Source organism: Crocodylus siamensis, chromosome 4, assembly GCF_052110815.1.
Source record: "Crocodylus siamensis isolate JL-2025a chromosome 4, ASM5211081v1, whole genome shotgun sequence".
NCBI classification, from domain to species: domain Eukaryota; kingdom Metazoa; phylum Chordata; order Crocodylia; family Crocodylidae; genus Crocodylus; species Crocodylus siamensis.
The window spans coordinates 223,622,321-223,642,870 of NC_143398.1; the positions used below are offsets into that span (position 1 = coordinate 223,622,321).

At 41.9% G+C, this 20,550-nt stretch overlaps 1 pseudogene; it reads left to right on the forward strand.

The window, feature by feature from the left end:
• The first annotated feature begins 2,553 nt into the window (after nt 1-2,553).
• The window catches only part of LOC149867613 (uncharacterized), a 94,134-nt pseudogene continuing 76,137 nt past the window's right edge, over nt 2,554-20,550 (forward strand).

Here is a 20,550-nt window from a genome sequence, read left to right on the forward strand (position 1 = left end):
AGCCTAGTTAGGTTGCTCTAAGTGTAACAGCTGTCCATACTCTTAGTCAAATGACATTGCAGAATTGAGCCATGCAGAATGTGTCCCATGGAGAATTTTTACCAGCTGTTTAGAAAATATTTATTCACATGTTTAATCTTGCACATTGGAAAATAATTTTGTGCACTATGCCCATTACACGTATGATACCTAATAAAAAAAATATATTTACAACCTTCCTGATACAACCAGTGATAATAAATAAGCAAATTAAAATTTAAAAAAAAAAAGAAAAAGAAATCAATTTGTTCCAAATATTTTGGGGCCTACCTTATAATGACCCCAAAACCAAATAAAATTAAGAAAATAATATTATGTTGGCCTCTGAGCTGATTATTCCTTGGAATGTCTGCAGGTTTTTGTTCACCAAGAAAATAATCCTTCAACATGGAAAAAAATTGACAAGGTACATTGTGCCATCAGAGAAGTATTATTATTCAGGAATTTTCTATGCCATAAGGTCCAGAGAGTATATGTTTGTACTGCAAGGATTTTTATTATTTTCAATGAAGCTTAAGCATTATATCCAATGCAATTGTATAATTTAAATGTAACCCCCCCTCCATATTTTGCTCAGAGCCTCTGAAATCAAGAATTTATGGAGTTGCCCTAGAAAAGAGAAGTTCACCTGATGTGAACTTCTCAGTGAAACTGTACATATTAACCAAAATGTGATTGCTCCTGCAGGAGTAGGTACATGGATTTTCTAAAATGTTTCATCCTCAGGCTAAAAATATTAAGGAACAAAAAGGTATTCAGGATGAGATTTCAGTAAAACTATCTTTTCCCTCTATATTGTTGGAAGTTAGCTAGGGGGTGCTTTCTCAACAACATGCAAGACAAGTCAAGTGCAACTACCTATAATGAAGCCCGGGGCCTGCACATATTGCATGCAGGCCTTACCTTGCAAGCTAAATTTAGTCCACATGTACATTTACATTGCCTTTTCTCTTGAAAACTATCTGTCAAATAAAAACAAATAAATTTTAGGTTTCCAGTTGGCTTCTACCTGTTATGGAGTTACAACACAGCAGTACCCTTTTTAAAGCCATTAATAATGCAGAATGTCAATAACTAAATATATATATTTAGTTACCATTACATGGTATACCATTATAATAGCCAGAGTTTTTGTATCTCAGGTGATTTTTATGCCATTTGACCCTTTGAAGCTAATTACAAAACACAGTTGATATCTCTAATCATTCCATGAAGAGTATTATGTTTGATACCTATAAAGGATCAGGTTCCACATATAAAGGGTAGAATTACTATCAAATACATCTCAGCATACCATCATAGCCTCTCATGGAATATTTATAGTAATCTGTTACTTTCACAATTCCCACTTCCTTTGAAGTAAACTATTTATAAAATAGTAATTTTTTTAGAAAAAACAATTATCAGTTTATGTCATTGAGAGAATGTACAATGTATGGTATCATAAAAAATTCAGTATTTGTATTCTGCAGTTATCCACACCATCTCAATATTCTAATTATAAGATACTACAGTTACTGCAGAGATTGGTATGGTGAACACTGAGCTGTTGATGATTCTTAGTGCATAGAGCAATATACTTTGCCCTTCTATATGGTGTTAAAACAGTACACAGGTATCAAATTATAAGAGCATTATAAGATTAGCATTTAAAATTCATTGTTAGTTATTCTCTCATTACAGTATTTTATCTTTGTTTAATTGAAAAACAAACTGGTCAAACTACTGAGAGCATGCTGACCCTGGACTCAGGGCAATATGATGACTGGATATAATATAACTGGTTTAATTGTAAATTGCTAATTCTCTGAAATTGATAGTAGCTATTTGGTCACACTCGAAACTACACAGTGGATCTTTGGATTTTCATTGGTGTCTTAGTCCTTGGAAAAACCCGGCAACTTTAGGATTGGAATCAAGCCCTTAATGCAGGCCTGACAAGGTTGGCCTAAATATATTAATTGGACAGGTTTCCTAATGGCCTTCAAAAAAATAAAGCAGAGCTTCACAAAGCTGTCAATCAAAACACATTACATTGACAACCAAAAAATAGTGTTTCCATTCTCCTTCTGTCCAAGCTGTAACTCAAGTGCAAAAACCCTTTAAAAATTACCTAACTTTTCTGTCCAGCTAGCTTTATTCAGTTTAATGAAAAGCAAACATTCAGTTACCTCTTACCGGACTGAGGAAAATTCTGTAGTTCAAAACTCTCTCAGGGAAAACCCCACTTTGTTTCAACATCTTGCCTTTACAGGAATACCAGTTGCAAAAACAAAAAATTTTCTTAATAGTTTCTACCCAAAGTGTCCCTCTTTTAAATTTAACTATCTTAGAGTGGAAGATTATTTTCCCCAAACATCTTCATGCCAACCCAGAGTAGACATAGAAACAAGTTCCTGAATTCTTTTGGCAAAGCACCCTCTGATTAAATGCAAGGAGAAATATCCCTGATTACAATTAATAATAAGTAATGCTGCTATCACTGAATAAGAGAAGTACTATATTGGAGTCAGAATGTACAAGGACACTACCTCCCAGAGTCTTTGGACAGCACAGAGAAATGGGAATAGAGAAGTAGGGAAAGATACAGAGAATCGTGTAGCAATAGCTCGTAAAAGAGCAGAGAACACACTAACTGCAGACTCTTCATGTGTAACGGTGAGTGAAAATAATTTTCCCCATTCTTTTGAGCCCATACTTTGTACTCAGCACACCAAGTGAAAAAAGAAAGAAAGAAAGAAAGAAAGAAAACAGCCCCTGCTCTTCCTCTCCCCACCAGGCATATGAATTCAGCCACGTGGTTTCCACCAACTGACCACCTCAAAATACAGTGCAGGACACTTCCTCAGATTCCTACTGATATTCAGGTATTGTCAAAAATATCTTGTCCAACTTCAGAAAAACTTTCACACATACTAACATACATCTAATAAAGCATGTGTGAAAGCAACAGACTGCAGAACAGGCTACTTTATATTGTCTTGTAGTTTAAAATAAAAGACTAATTCTGAGTTGCCCTCGTTAACATGCTGCCCAGTTCATTTGGCCAGTTCACTTGCTGTTTACTTAGCTTTGTTGGTTTGTTTGCTTGTTCATTCATTTTCATTGTCATTAGTGTTATTCCTGAGGACAACTGAGAGGGCTGGAAAATGTATTCAGATACTTTCACCTCTAGGTCAATGGTTAGATTCTGGTCCAGATTGATAGGGACAGCTCGTGCTTAACAAGCTTGCTGTGGCCTGTGTGAAAGAAGTCCTTGATCTCAGTACAGTTCCTAGTTGGGCAATATGCTCATCCCAAAATATACCGACAAAAAGGGCAATGAACTCTCCGTCTTCCAACAGTTCCAGAAGAGAGCTTGAGTGGGCACAGACACTGAACTACTCTTCCACCCTAGTGTTAAGGTATACTGTCAGATTAGGTGAATGAGTTTTTCTGCCTATCCTGGAGCATTTCTATGCAGAAGACTTCAGTTTGCTTCAATCTTTCTGGAACCCTTTTCAAAATTTTTCTCTAAGGATCTATTAAAATATTATTACATAGGAGTAAGTTACTCTGTAGCCCAAAGCCTGTGTTTTGAAAATGCTGCCATTTTGGTCCATGGCAAATAAGCCCTATTTGCACCTATCTGCAGTCACAGGGGTTCGAAATAAATTATCTTATTCATAGCAACCAAGGTGCTGAAATACAAAAGACTGAGCAGCTCCATCTTTAAAATTACCTGTTTGACCTGCCACTTCCAGACCACAATTCTGAGATAACAGCTCTCCCCCCAGCTGAGATCACAGGCTGGATCTCTTTTCTCGAATGACATACAGACAAAACAAATGACACTGCTGTGATCTATAGCAGTAACAAACACTTCTGTTTCTGTGGAAAAAAATAAGCTATTATATTTCGTTTTGGCATTATTATTGATCATAACAGGTGCTTTGAACTGAAGATCCCCATGGCTTACAGGCATCCTTACAAGCCTTCAGTTTAAACTACAACAGAGACGTCATTGGTTTTCACTAAAAAGCTATCTAACCTCTTTTGTATATCCCCAGATACTTGTAATCCTCCGTTCTCCAGCCCATAGTAAAAGTATGAGCATTTAACTTTAAATCTTAGTAGCACGACTCATTGCTGGATTAATTTATTTTTCTTCCCTATCAATTCCATAGATTTATAACCTCTTTCCTGTTGTATTTGAAGCCAGCACACACTGCTCTGCCATTGTACAGGTATGACTAACTACTGTCTAGTTCCATTGAATATGGTATCATTTGTCTTACGTTATACAGGCTAGCTGCACTACACGACAGCACACAGTGACAGTAATTTGCACTGATCTGCCCCCACTGCTAGTCCTGCTGCTACAAATAGCAATTGATTATTATGCTGTAGCGTTATTGACTGTCACTATGAACACAAGCTTTATTTCATTTTTAAAGTAACATGCCACAAATTTATTTACTATAAAAGAAAAAAAAGACCCATTGCTAAAACAGTGACAGCATCAAATAACACTATAAATCTCAATAAAGTATTTTCCTAATATCTCTAAACAATTAAAATGTTGCTAACACAGAGGAGAACCATAGCTGATGTTAACATGGTGTGGTTTCCCTTATTTCAGTGGAGAAATGCATGTCTATATCAGCTGAGGAATCGAGCAAAAGCATTCGGTTCACAGGAAGCCAAAAAAATCTGTCAAAACTCAGAACCCCCTGCCCTCCCCCAGACACACACGTCAGCAGCCTCAGATACTGATGTTTTGTCATTTGGAAAACTGGAATCCCCCACTATTGAAAAATGCAATAAGGCCAGTTTGGACTTTGTCCTACCCCTACCTCAGGATGCAGTTTGATCTGCATTCTGAAAGTAGATCCTATTTAATACATGCATATATCCTTTTTGCAATGTTATATTCTCAGAGTATTAATCTGCAGGGTTGTCCCTAGAGTCCATTTTAGAAGGGCCCAGACATTTAGTTCAGGTAATTATCCTTTTTTGCCAAGTGAATTAAGAGACAGGGAATCCTCTGCTTATCTGACATAACAGTAGATTTTGCTCCTTAATGCTTGTCACCTGTGAGGCAATTCACACAGGTAAATCTGGAACTGTGCCTTTGTGCCCCATCTAAACTGGATTTGGGATGTCTCTGCGGACTAATTCTCCAAGGACTTTATGGTTCAGAGAAAATGGTAATGTATATGTATAATACATGATTTACTTTAATAGGCTTTAACAGCGCAACTCTTAAGAAGAAGATACACCCCTGTTAATCTAGTGTGTACACTGCCTTCTTTTGTAAGTCTGAATATAATTTAGTAGGCTGCTATGTATTGACTGTTTTACCTTCATTAAGAATGAAAGGAAAGCTTCTAACTGACTGTATACATAGTCTATGCGTGCTATGATGTAAGGAAACACATTGCTGAGTTATCTATCTTCGGGGAACAGCGTAGTGCCTATGTATATATAGTCTACTTTCCATACACATGCACCCCTCTTGTGGGCACTGTACCATCTAAAACTGTACTGTCACATGTGACTTGTTATGGAAAATGATTGGTGTAATAGCAATGATGTACAAATTATGTCAATGCTATCTATAAAAGCATTGAATGGCAAGAGATGGAAAATTGCTCTCATAGGGCACATCTACACATATGGTGACATTGCTATGGCGCTGTGCTTTAGTACTTCCTTCTGGTGGTTACTACACCATGCGAGTGGCACACAGATTTCACTGCTTCATCACTGTAGCGGCATGCTATACTCAGGGAGTGTACTAGCAATCACGTGTAAACACACGGTCACTACATCACTGTAGCATGTCACTACATTGGCATAGGCGAAGTGTAGATATGCCCATAGAGTATTTAAAGTCCCACTTCACCATTTTTCAAATGTCATTGGGCCCAAATTTATTCTTAGGACAAAATCCCATTAGCCTCAAAGCTTTTTTCATGTGAGTATGAATGTTAGAATGAGGAATAAATGAGTATAATAAATACTTAAAAGTGGTTTTTTTCCCCACATCCACTTCAAACTTCATTTCTGCACATTTCTTTTTACCTAGTATTTTTTATGTAAGACAGTATCAATGAACTCAGTTGTAGCCCTATTTTATTCCGGTTAAAATCAATGGGGATTTTTATGTATTTTTCAGTGACACAGGATTGGGCCCTTAGGCCTAATTCTCTGGGTGTAATAGTTGGAGGGTGTTAAAATAGCTATAGATGCCAGGAACTTGTGGAATACTCGTCCCTGTTCAGATGTATCTTCACATGACCTCAAATAATCCATGACAATATGAACAATGTCCTACCTTTTAAAGACTTGCCTAGTACAACATTGACAGCTATTTGGGAGAGAGGGAGGAGGCACAGAAAAGGTACAAGTATATACATGTTTCAAAAGCTAAATGCACAGTGATTTGTAAAACGAAAATTACAGGTATTACTCATTTTACTACCATGCCATAGCTCAAATTAATGCTTAAGCAGCAATGTATTTATCAATTAGCATTATTTCTCTATCCCTGTCTGACTCTCTGTATTGTTGTAACTCCATCAAATAGTCATTTGCTTTTTTATGGTAATAATCCCTTCAAATTCTCTCCTTTCATCTGGATCCCTGTATGTTATTTGTTGTTCTGCTAAATCTCTATTACAGAGGGCCAGGAGTTCCAAAGGCCTGATGAATAATTAGAAATGTTTTATCCCTAAGCTTCAAAAGGGTGCTAGAAATAATTATAAGCAAACATTTTATGTAGCGTTCCATATCAATCCAATCCCTGTTTTATGTTGTTTGTACTTTAGATAGTGAGCAAAGGAGTGAGATCTTGGTTACCAGTTCTGTCAGCATAAAGAGGACAGATGTCCAAGTTGCTGTAGCTTTCTTCTTATTTCTTCCCTCTACTTCCTGGCAGTTTAGGATGTTCAGTAAATTCCACTGTTAAAGCAGGCCTATAATCTCATAAGGGTAAAGTTAATTATTGATCAATCAAAATGAACTTCATAATCCCATTGGCAGCCCGTCCTGTACTTGAGCCTCCCTTTCTCATCCATAAAGTGGCTTACTGCAAAAGTCTACTCTGCATGTAAATAATGTCAGGTCAAAGAAGGGCTCAGGCATTGTGACCCCAAACCCACAATATATATGTCTGATTTCATGAAACTCTGAAAAGGATTTCAGGGGTGATGAGTTGTACCCCCCGCAGAGTAACAGAGTCACTGTGCAGAATTGTTATGCACAGGAAGCAATGAGAGAGATTTCTCTGCATCTTGTATGATTGAAGGACTAACTGGAATGCATCCAGGTTCATTTCACTACATTTCAAGAAACATCCCATCATATTGACATAATTTTTCAATTTTGGTCAGTGACAAGTAGTTTTTCACTGCAAAAGCATCCATCGTTTCCCTGGTGGCAATACTTGTGAAAGGGTCTGGGTTGAGATTGTGAGTGGTCTTCATGAATGAAAAGCTAAACATTTTCCAGACTCACTTTTCCTATGAATTTTTTTTATCATGTTGCAAGAAATGCCCAAGTACTGTTAAGAACAAGGGATTTGCTTCTAAAAAGTATTGAGCATTCAGGCCTCAATCCAGGAACCAATTTAAGCATGTGCTTAACTTGAAACATCAGTTTGCACCACTGGGAGGAATCCTGACTTTGTTGAAATCACCAACAGTTTTGCCATTGAGTCTAATGGGCCAGGATTTTACTTACTGATTTTTAAAAAGGAATGTAATTCGTTAACATTAAAAAAGAAATTAATTCATGTAAAGAAATGAGAGTGAACAAAAGAGATACAGAGTGTAGCATCAGGAGCCCCAGTTAGACCAATATGCTCCCATATCAGGGCCTTGTTACACATTACGCTGTGAGCTACACAAGTGTTGACTGGTGTTAGCATTGGTTTGGAGTTTGGAGCAGTCACAACCTTAGTTTAGAAACCTTCTCTGGCTGTCCCCAACCTGCACACCTATGACTTGCCACTAGAGGCCTGGTGAGCAGAGGCTGGGCTAGGAGCTGTAAATTGCTACTAGGGATAAAGACAGAAATTACACATAAACTGGTATAAAGGATCAGAAACAAGTTCAAAACCGTAACACAACATAAGTTCAGGGCACATAAACCACTTTCAAAATGGCCCAAACTATATCAGGATAAACCTGGATGGATGTAGTGTCAGACTTAACTGACTGAGGTTAAATTGGTTTATTGAACTTCTGTCCCAGTTTCCCTCCAGATTCAAGTTAAGTCTCAGTTCCCCAGCATCCCAGGATGCTTTGCACCTCTCTCACAACCCCCTCCTTATAAGGTGGGCAGGATAGACTTGGCCCAAGCTGTCTGCTAGATCATGCCTCCAAGCAGGGAGGCATGCTTAGCACCCCCTGGCTTCTGGCCTGAGCCACTGCAGGCATGTGGAATTAAAAGTGATTTCTGGAATCAAAAGTGAATGTCTGTTCACTTGCTTATTGGTTCAGTCTATGCAGCTTGGACTAACCTGTGAAGATTGAATCAATTCAGCCTCAGGCTTTTTGACTGTGTATACTTAGCCTAGAAGGTTGGTAGACCTGGACAGGCTTCTATCCCTGCTCATCAGGTCGGGGTGTGAGAGATCCTGGGATACTGGATGACTTCAGTTTGAGCAGCACATCTGTGGGAAGTGGCCACATCTTAATGGAACAGGAGCTGGGTAGCGCAGATCAGAGACAATCCTGCCCTGGAGTGGCATAACTTTGAGCTGCATAATGAGTACTTCAAATATTTTAAGCTGCTAATGTGTGGGCAATCCAGGGGTTAAGAGCTCCAGGACCACCCAAAATGACCATGTAACAAGGCCCTCATTCCTTGATTCTTCCTGATATCTTACTTCCACAGCTAGCCCATATGTTTTATTCTTGTGCTATTCCAATAATAAATGTCACTGGGATAATAACGTTGCTCACCAGAAATCCCATGAGCATTTTTTAATAATTATATAATCCTCAGTAGTGCATCTTTTATTTGCTTTTGTTTGGATGACATATTGCTAATCTATATAAAAGACCGAATCCAGGTTGACTTTGCAGGCATTTCTATTTAGGCACTGCAACACCTAAAACATAGGTGCCTTGCCACAAAAGACCTATCCAGACTGACAGTGCTAGGTTCGTATGCTTCCTATGAAGTCACTGGAGAGAGACAGGTGCCTTCTCAAAAGCAGTCCAGAATATTAGTGCTGAAAAGGGAGGTGCCTAGAGTTAGTCAATTAAAAAACATAGAGCCAGAGTTTTGCCTGAACCCTCATTTCTTTCCATAGCCCAGGCACCAGACTCAGGTCTATATGTTAGGTATTTCTGGCCTCCTAAAATTCAGACTTCGGGGGGGTGCCAAACTCACATGTGCTGCTTCCCACCTTCTGCATAATTGCAAGGTGGTTAAAGCACTTCCTGAGAGGATTCAAACCCACATTTCCACCACTCAGAAGACTGCCTAAATCACCAGCTCCTGTTGAAGATAGGCCACCACTTCATTGGGCTAGAAGGAGAAGCAGCAAGAGGGAGAGGTACAATTTGAGTTTAAAAATACAGACATAACAGGGCAGCTTTGTACTCTGGGCAGTGCCAACTCATGAAGCAGTGCCAGCGGCAGTGCAGGCAGCCACCAGGTGCAGCACTTTTTGCCCCGTCCCCAGTGGCTGTGCCTGAAGATGCTGACCTAGTCAACACCGCCCCCCGCAACAATGCCAAAACTGCATACACTAAATAAATATCAAATCAGGTTAGGTCACTGTCTGCTGGCATTCCAGGCTCCTTTGCACATCCCCCCAAGACCCCCTAGGTGTGCAGGAAGGTGTGCTAGAACTCGACCATACTCGGCTGCCCAGCTAAGCAGCCAGTTAGTCCTCCCCTAAGCTGTCACAGAGCTGTCAGCAAAGCCTCTGACCATAGCGCTGCCTCCTGCCTGTGGCCAGGTGTCAGCAGCAGGCAGGAAGGGGGAAAGAGGGAAGGGACTGTCTATCCCTCAGTATTTTTCCATATTTATACAGTGTCCCTAGGTGGGTGGTGGGGGGGTTGCTCCATAAAAGACAGGATTGAGTCGCTCTGAAGAATGGCAAGTGTTGGCAGCAAGCACCCAGCAGTCCCAGGCCATATGGTGGGGAAAGGGGCACCCCACAGAAGGAAGGATTGGGCTCCTCACAGCTGTAGCAAGTGGCAGCAGGTACCTGGTGTGATTCCTGCAGTCATGATTCCTGCAATTGTGCTGGGCACCTGCTGCTGGTGCCTGCCATTCACCAGAGCTCTGAGTGGCCCCATCCCTTCTTCTTTAGAGCATGCCTCCCCCTTGCCACTGCCAGCTGGGGTGCTGGTGTGTCATGGTGACTCACCCTGGAAGCCTAGGGCTAGGCATGGGCAAGGGTCCATGGTGACAGGGTTTGGGGTTGTGCTTGCCCCCACCCAGCAGCCAATCATGGGTGGCCCAGCTGTTCAGGTCCACTCAGCATTCTCTGGCAGCCCAGGGAGCCCACAAGACACAGTGGGCGGCATGAAGGAGTGCCCCCAACCTGCTGGCCTCCCCCAGTGCAGGCAGCCTGCATGCCTCCCTCTCCACTCCCCCCACCCCCACCAAAAGGTGAACATGTGTTCTGTTCACTCCTGATCTAAACTGCATCGCTTACAGAAAGCCACATAGGTTAGATCGATTCCACTTCAGGCTTGTTGAACGTCTGTACCTAGCCCTAGTTCACTCCTCCAAAAATGACTGAAAGAGATTATTCTTTGAAAAAAATAAAAATTGTCACACACCAAACTATATTTTATGTGCTTTGCAAATACATATTCACTCTTTTTGATTAACATGCAAATGATGCAAGCTTCCAACTTTCATCACTGCTTAAATACTGTACAGGCATCGTAAATAACCTGCCTATTCAAGTTTTATCTTGTCCACTTTACATTGCATTGCTCTTGTACAGGAAATGGACTGTATTTAATATTGATGGCTCTGTATGTGTCATTTAATCGTCCCTATTGATTGGATTTCATCAGAGTGTGGGGCTTGAACAGAAGCTTTGATTATACTGTAAGGATTCTTTGCAGTTTTCTGTTACTCAACACCATATCAATGTACCTTCTGGTGTGATATCACTTTCACAATCAATATCTGGAAAGAAAATAAAAAAGAGGCCTCCAGGAAAGAAAAGAAAGAATCTGCTTCTAAGTCCCTTTTTGCACATAGATTAAATCTCTCCTATTGAAAAGGTTTATTGCATGTTTTAATGTAAGAGCAAAAGACGGAAAAGGCCTGAAAGAGTCTCTATGGATTGTTTGTGTAATTTGTACATCATTTTTTATTTAAAGGTGACAAACTCTCCCTTTAAATCTTAGCTGACATTTGAGAATGGATCATTTTAACAGTTAAATTTTATGGTTACTTTTTACTGTTTTTCTTAATTTAATAATAGTGCCATAACTATATTATTTGAATAAATTGTTACCTTAAGAGGACTCTCTTTCTCAAAATCTATTGCATTTAGAATTTGCTGCCTCCAAATTTTCAAGGTTTTTCTTAATCTAACACCATCCCACAGTGGCCATATCTAATTCTGAATGCCAAAGCCACTCCAGTATGCACACGCAGATCTCAGACTCCAGACTTAAAGCATACCACTTAACCGGCAAGAAACAATAATAATAATAGCCTGGCCCTCAATGTTATTAATATGCAGCAGATGGTGTCTCATACTGATGGTGTGAAGAGTTATTCATCTGGGCATGCTCAAAGAAAATATAGTTGCTGACATGTGCAGAGAATTCACACACAGAGTGGCTGACTGAAAACATCCATGCTACTTCTAAACTTTAAAGGCATAGACATATATAGTTCCTGCTAGTTTTTCTCTGCGTTTCAATTATATGCATTCTGCACCCTGGGAATGAAGGGGAACTTCTGTATCATGGACATTTTATTGATCATGGACAATCAGAATTTGTTCACGCTTTGAAACTGCTCCCTGGGCAGTCTCTCCCCTTCACCTTTTCACCATGTCCTCCTTGAAGAGCTCTGGCCCTAGAACCTCTGGCACCAGGCAGCAGCAGGTAGAGGTTCACTGCTGAAGGGAGTTATTAACTAATATTTTTGCTGCTGACATGCATATCAAGGGGACAAAAAACAACTGGTTTTCAGTGGCAAAAAATGAAATCACATCACCCCCCAACAGTAGACCTACATTTCCTAGAACTATGTTTCCCAGAATGCCCTTAGTCACATGCAATCTTGTGCTGCTGCTATTGCTCTCCTACCAGAGCTGGAGCCAGAAGGTACAGGAGGAGGGGCACAGAGGACAGGAGGGTGAGGCAGCCCCGCTCCATTCAGATCCTGCCGCCCGCATCTCGTGCCGCACTCATACACACGTTCCTATTCTGTTGTGCATAACTTATTGTCTTTGCCAGCGGTTCCGAGTCTTCTCAGGTTGGTGAGCACCATTTTCAAATTCAAATAATGAAATCATTACCACCTGATACTAGGAAAGTTAGAAAAAAAATATTAGCCATAACAATGATAAGCCTAGAAGTGTGTTCCAAGGTTCATAGATATTTGGTCAGAAGGGACCTTAGCAGATCATTGAGTCCAAACCCCATGCCCTGGGCAGGAAAGAGCACTGGGATCAGATGACCACAGCCAGGTGCATGTTTGGCCTCCTCTTAAAGACCCCCAAGGTAGGAGAGAGCACCACCTCCCTTGGAAGCCTACTCCAGATGCTGGCAACCTTTACTGAAAAGAAGTTCTTCCTAATGTCTAACCTGAATCTGCTGTCTGTCAGTTTGTGGTCATTGTTCCTAGTTACTCCAAGGGGTGCCCTGGTAAACAGAGCATCTCCTATTCCTTGCTGTCCCCCCCAATGAATTTGTAGGTTGCCACAAGATCACCTCTCAGCCTTCTCTTGCAGAGGCTGAAGAGATCTAAGGCACTCAATCTCTCCTTATAGGGATTTGCCTGCAGGCCCCTAACCATACGAGTGACCCTCTGAACCCTCCTGAGGTTGTTCACATCCCTCTTGCAGTGTGGCACCCAAAACTGGACGCGGTACTCCAACTGCAGCCTGACCAATGCAGCATAAAGGGAAAATATCACCTCCTTGAACCTGTTTGTCATGCACCTGCTAATGCATAATAAAGTGCAGTTAGCTTTACTGATCACTTCATCACACACTTACGTTCATCTTGGAGTCAACAGAGACTCTAAGTTCCCTTTCCACTGCTGTGCTACTGAGAAGGTCCTCCTGCAAGCATGCTGGTGATTCCTTCTCCCTAGGTGCAGCACTTTGCATTTGTCCTTATTGAACTGCATCCTATTCTGCACCATCCACTTTTCCAACCTGTCCAGATCTGCCTGGATTCATTCCCTGCGCTCTGGTGTGTTAACTTTACCCCACAATTTGGTATCATTTGCGAATTTGGACAGAGTGCTTTCCATGCCCTCATCCAAGTTACTGATGAAGACATTGAACAGCATCGGTCCAAGGACTGAGCCTTGTGGAACTCCACCGCCCACATCTTTCCAGGTCAATACTGACCCATCCACCACCACTCTCTGCATGTGACCCATAAGCCAATTTGCCACCCACCTGGTCATGTAATTATCTACGTCACAGTTATTCAGTTTATCTATAAGAATATAATGAGATACTGTATCAAAGGCCTTCTTAAAATCCAAGTAGATGACATCCACCTCAGTTCCTGCATCTAAGCATTTTGTGATCTGGTAATAACAAGAAACAAGGTTAGTCAGGCAAGATCTACCTGTTATGAATCTGTGCTGGTTGCCCTTGAGCACTGCTTTCCCCGCTGGACTCCCACAAATGTGATCCTTAATTTTTTCAAAGATTTTCCTGAGGATAGAGGTGAGACTAACAATTCTATAGTTATCCAGATCCTCTTTCCTCCCCTTCTTGAAAATAGGGACCACATTAGCCCTTTTCCAGTCCTCTGGGACCTGACCTGAGCACCCAGAGTGCTCAGACAGCCATGCCAGTGGCTCTGCTATGACACTGGCCAATTCCTTCAGCACCCTTGGATGGAGATTATCCAGGCCTGCTGACTTAAACACATCCAGCCCCTCCAAGTGTCTTTTCACTAAGTTGGAGATAACAGTTAGTGGGCTCATTCCCCTTTTATGCCTATGATCCAATTGGGAAATTTGTCCTGATCCGAGTTCAGGAATACAGAGGCAGAAAATGCATTAAAGAACTCAGCTTTGTCCCCCTTATTTGTCACTAATTGCTCTAGTTTGTCTTGTAGGGGGCCTATGCTATCCTGTGCCTTCTTTTTCCTTCCTATATACCTGAAGAAGGACTCTTCATTGTCTTTAATTTTTGTTGCCAGCCTAAGTTCCATTTCTGCTTTGGCCTTTCTGACTGCTCCCCTGGAAGTGCAGGCCAAGTAGGCATACTCCGCCTTGGTAGCTACCCTTTGCTTCCACAGCCTATATGCCTCTTTTTCTGCCCCAAAGCTTTCCTGGATTTTCCTGTTCAGCCAAGAGGGTTTCTTGGCCCCTTTACCCCCTTCCCTGTGCAAGCAGATTGTCTCCTTCTGCACCTGTAGGACAGCTTCCTTTTAGGAACGGCCACTCTTCCTGAACTCCCATCTCACCAGTTCTCCTGTTCTTCAGTGCCTAACTAACTAATCTCCTGAGCACACTGAAGTTAGCCTTTCTGAAGTCTAGCACTTCTGCCCTACTGGTTATCTTTCCCATCCTATGCCAGATAGTGAATTCAATCAAGTGATGGTCACTGTCTCAGGTTACCTTGTGTCAGTAGATCCCCCACCAAATCATCCCCTGTAGCCAGGACCAAGTCCAATAAGGCATTTCCCGCAGTGTTGGTAGATGTTAGTAGTATATTTGTCCCTGACGTAGAGGGATTCCACAGCTTGGCTGAGTAAGATTCTCTTTGTTTTTGGACTGTAATAAGTTTTCAATACTTCACCACCTCCCTGATTACCTTTCATCACTCTCCATTGTTGGTAACCCATCAGTTGAGTAACACTGCACAATGTAACAAGAATAGGACTAGGAAGAGGATCTCTTTTATCCAGACCATTTTATAAAGACCATAGACTACTATTCAAGTTATGTAAACTAACACAAGTGTATTTAAGTAAGCGGTGGTACCAATTGAAGCTCTAGCTCTTTACAAGTAACTTGTTACTTAACATTGTGTAAATGTAACATAAGGTGCCATTCACTCTTCTAAGAATACAATAATTATAAATGCATAGTATGTATAGTACCTTTCGTTCAGAATGGCTCCAAAGCAAACATTTTCTAAAATAATTACTTAATTGAACAATGATTTCAACCATTGTCAGTAGACCATATCAGCCCATTAACCAGCATGAAGCAAGTAGTTGGCAAAAAGTATTCTTCCTAAGAAAGCAAGAATCATTATCTGTTACTCCATATTTTAAAGAGTGGACTGAGAAATCCACAGTGGATACAAGATGCATAGTCTCCCTGAAATAAGATTGGATGAGGTCATCTGGAACTAAAGACATGGTAGTGTTAGTAACAGATTTAATGTTTTTAGCTAATAATGAGACTATACCATTCTCTTGTTCTTAATATACTTTAAAAGTACTCTTTTGTAGTGTCCTAAGTCCTGCCAGCTATAGATTTTTCCACTGATGTCTTTAGCTTCTTTTTTTCAATTTACTACATGTCAGAATTTCTAATTTATATTAATTGCTATCCTCCTTTTTAACTGGTGCACATTTTTTTTATTTCTAATTCCTGTCTTTTCTTCGCCACTGAACCAGGGTGATCTTTTAACCAAGTTTATTCTTGTTCTTGATTGTAGACGTGTGGCTTTTTGGTCATTCAACTTTTTTTAAAAGAATGTACAATTTTCATTTTGGGGTAATAATGGGACAGGTTTTTAAAAAGTATTTAGGTGCCTAAAATGCACATAGTTGGCAATTTTCAAAACTACCTAAGACCCTAGCTCACACTGAAGTTGATGGGAGTTAGACATCTAAGAACTTTTGAAAATCTTGCTAAATTAATCTGAGCCAAAGATTCAAAGACATCAGACAAAATGATCTGGGTAACTACAGACTGCTTAGCCAGACATCGGACCCAATCTAGTGGAAAGAAGTGATAGGGATGCAATTAATACAGAATTAAAGATACAAAATATAACTAATGCCAGTCAGTATGGCTTTCTGAAAAAATAAACCTTGCCAAAGAAACACATTTTAATTCTTTGAAATTATGGCAATTTTAGTTGATAAATATAACTCTACAAGATATTTAATTTAGTGTTTCATGATGTTTTGATTTTTAAAATAGTATTGAATAATATCAATACAGTATATGTCACATATACAAAGACTTATCTAACTGAGACAGCTCAAGAAATGGCTGTCAATATGAAACCATCATTGAATGGGATTTTTCTAGTGGGGTTCCTCCGGGATTGGTATTACGTTCAATGTTACAAAGTCAAATGCAGTTATGCATTTAGGAATAGGGAATGCAAGCCAAACTGAGAGAATGGGTGACTGTTGTTTAAAGAAGATTTAGAGATACGAGTGAACAACTTTATCAAGCAACTCACTGTGAGCTCCCAGTATGATATTGTGATAAAAAATGACTGCTACAATAACTGGATATACAAATCTGGGTGTAGTGCACAGGAGTAGACTAATTATCTCTGTAGTAATGCATCATCTTCTATACATACAGCAGTATTAGGGCGCAGTAAACTAATTAACTCTACTGTAAGATAGTACTGTTGGGGACAGTACTTCTTTACAGTGGAGTAATTTACTGAACTGAAACACATGTGTAGATGCTGACCATGGGCATATATTGCATCCAGTCAACCCAACCAGTTGGGGGCCTGCTCTGCCCCTGCTCAAATTGTTGCTGTCCCAGGTGCATGTGTAGATACTGCACCCAGGAGCAGTTCATTTCAGCTCAAACTGCTCCAGAGTTTATTGTGTCACATTAATTGCATGTGTAGATGCACCCAGTAAGATCAATATTAAGATACTACCTCCAGTTCTGATATTCACATTTTCAAAGGGATGTTGATAATTGGAGAAGAAGAAAAAAAAGTCACAAAAATTATTTGAGAGCTAGGAAAATTGCTCCACTGTGAGAATCTTAAACAGCTTGATCTTCTTTTGATATACAAACTAAATTGAGCTCTATAAGCATCTCCCTGTAAGGCATGTTTTCCAGACTGCATTGTTTTTGTGGCTCCTTTCCACATATTCTCCAATTTTTCAACATTTTGAGTGTGGTGACTAAGTACTGTTACAGAGAGAAAACGACATAACAGAAATGAATAGCTGGTAGCTGGACCTGGACAATTTCAAATTTGAGTTAGGGTGTGAACAAGCATTTGTGGGACTTGGTTTAGGTTTAGGTGGCTTAAAGTAAGTAACCTAAATTAGGTCCCACAAATGTTTGTAAGGCACCTAAACCTAAACCAGGCAGCATGGGCAGCCCAAAGTAAATCACATGGGGGGAAAAGGCTGGCAACATTAGCAGTGGCAGAGGAGGCTGACAGGGGTCCTGGTGGATTGTGGGGTCCACAAAGAAGAGTGGCAGATGGGGGAAGGTTGCCTACTGGGGCAGGGGGCTAAAATTGCCATGTCAGGTTTGAGAGGGGGGTAGGAATAGCATAGTCCTGGGGCTGTAGTAAGTGGCTGGACTTTCCTAGCCACAGGGCTGTATTAAGAACCTGGTGGCTGCCTATAAGTATGCAAGGGGTGTTCATCAGGATCTGGGAGAACATCTGTTCACCAGAGCGCCCCAAGCAAAAACAAAGACCAACTGTCATAAACTCCTACAAGACCATTTTAGGTTGGATGTAAGAAAAATTTTCTTTGCTGTCTGAGCCCCCAAGACCTGAAATAGGCTCCCTCCAGATGTGGTGCAGGCACCTACTCTGGACTTATTCAAGAAATGCTTGGATGCTTATCTTGCTGGGGTCCTTTGACCCTAGCTGACTTCCTGCCCCTGGGGCAGGGGGCTGGACTTGATCTTTGAGGTCCCTTCCAGCCCTAACATCTATGAAATCTATGAAAGAATGTATGCAGGTGTTAGGCTGGGTTAGCCCAAGCCAATCCCAAATCAGCTTATCTCAGTGAACAAACTTTAGATTGGATGTGAATAAAATTCAGATTGGGCATGCCCTTTTAGGGCAACCTAAGCCCTGAAAATAACTGAAGGTCCTTAGTTAGGTTGATCTAAATGCAACATCTGTGTGTACCATTTGGGTACAAACTTTTATCTGTGAAAGCGGTTAACCGTTAGAACAAACTACTAGGGGTGAGTCCACACATGCAGGCATGTGTGCCTGCAGCAGCTCAAATAGAAGTGGTGCAATTTGAGTCAGGGCTTTTTGCCTTAGCACACGTACCTGGACAAGCACTTTGGTGTAGTGCAAGCTGTGCTACTTGGGGCAAAATAACCCTGCCTGGCTCCTCAAGGATTTGCAGCCAGGGGGAGCTAGAGCCTGGGGTCATCACCTGTGCTGTCCCCAGCAGTATAAAAAGCTGCCCTGTCAAGTAGCTCAGGGCTAGCCACTCTCAGGAGCTACTGCGGCCTGGCCAATTGGTACCTGGGGACACTATCCCTTATGCCAGCTGGACTGCTGAAGCAGCCCTGTGAGTTCCCTGCATGCTTTACCCACTGCAGCAGTCTGGCAGTGGGGGCTGCTGCCTGGTTGTCACCTGCTCAGCACCTGCACAATTGCTGCCCTGCCAGACCCGGATGGGGACTGCACAGCCAGTAGAGGCATCTGCCTCTCTGGGCCAGGTGCCAGTAGGCTGTGGCTACAGAGTTGACCTTTGTGTGGCACTACTGCCCTGTGTGCCCCTGTCCAGGCATCTGGGCAGCTATCACCCGGAAGATGTTTCCAGTATGGTGGCCTACTTTGAACTGTCAAAGCGTGTCCTCCTGACCCCATTTGGCCAGGATGTCAGCCACCTTCAGCTGGGTCCAAGGTGCCAGCTCTGACAGGCTCCTCTGCCTGGGTTCTGCCACTTGCCTCCCTAGCAGGAATTCTGATGTTCCCTATTTGAAAACTGAAAAATCCCTGATAAAAAAATCCCAAAGTCACTCTGTAAAAGTACCCCAAAATCCATGTTCCTCCACAATTAAAACAAAAGACCACTATATATACAGAAAGAGCAAAAAGAGAGACAGCAATCAGTTGGGCAATGTTTTATTGATATATCTAGTGTTAAAGCAATTTGGAAGCCTTCCAGTGTCTCTCTCATCATAATAAAATGAATTCTAAATACCTATCAGTTTTGCTGTTTGCCTTTGGTTTTCTTACCATAAAGCAGTTACAGCTTCCCCTGACCCCTTCACTTACCAGGATGTGGGGACAACTGCCCCTGAAGCCACAGCTTCTGCCAATAGAGCTCATCCTGTCTGGCAGCTGGGCATGCAGGGTGTGTGATAGGGGGATGCAGGGTTTGCAGAAGGGGGGTGGAAAGAGGGGTGGGGGGAAGGTGAGTGGCTGTGGGAGGATGTGGGGGGCTGTGGGGTGTGTCAGTAGGTGTGGGTGGATCTTGGGTGGACTGTGGGAGGGGGCTTCTCAGGAGGGGTGGGTCCCCTGTCCCCGTCAGGGCGCAGCCCCCCTGCACAGATTATGGGCTGTCCCCCCACAGGGCCACAGCCCACCCACAGGGGCCACATCACCCCCCCAAGGGCTACCACCCCCCATGCAGGGCCCACTTGCCCCACCCCAGGGAGCAGATGGGGGATGGGGCTGACAGGGGTCCTTCCTTCCATGGTCCCCTCCCCCCTCCTCCAGTGCCCCTCACCTGCTACTCACTGGCACAAAGTCTGGGTCCAGCTCCCTGCGGCTGGCACACTGCAGCATGGGTAGGCAGCATGCTTCAGCACCCAGGTGAGGGGTGGTTATCAGAGTGTCTCTGTGGAGGATCAAGCCTCCAGTTGCCTCAGGCTCCCCCAGCTGACCCACTTTTTTCTCCCAGGGTATTGTTTGACCCCTGGATATCCAGGGATCTAATTTTACCCTCACACTGCAAATTTTCAGCATGGGGAACGCTGTTTTTTTCCCCGCACATGCCTCTTGCAGCGTCTCAAAGGGGTTTGAGAAGCTGCAAAAGGCATGTGTGCACTCATCTGGATGCACCCTAAGAGAAGTGCTGAATACTTCATTTCCTGATGTTTTCCAGTCAAGACTTGTTGCCTTTCCTGAAATGTACTTTTGCCTAATTCAAGTCATATTTAAATCAAACTCACACTATTGGTCTCAGTACAGTGATTCCTGGGTGAATGTTAATGGCCTATAGTGTAAAAAAGTTTAGATTAGATGCATAAATGACTGTAAATGCAGAGAAGTGCATTCAATTGTCCAGTAGGTCTTTTTCTGTCCTATGTTCCTGGGTTCCTATTTACCTAATCAAACCTTTTGGGTTTTAAATTCTATGAATATTTGTATGCAAACTACTTCGGGACCATATTTTAGGGCAAGCACAT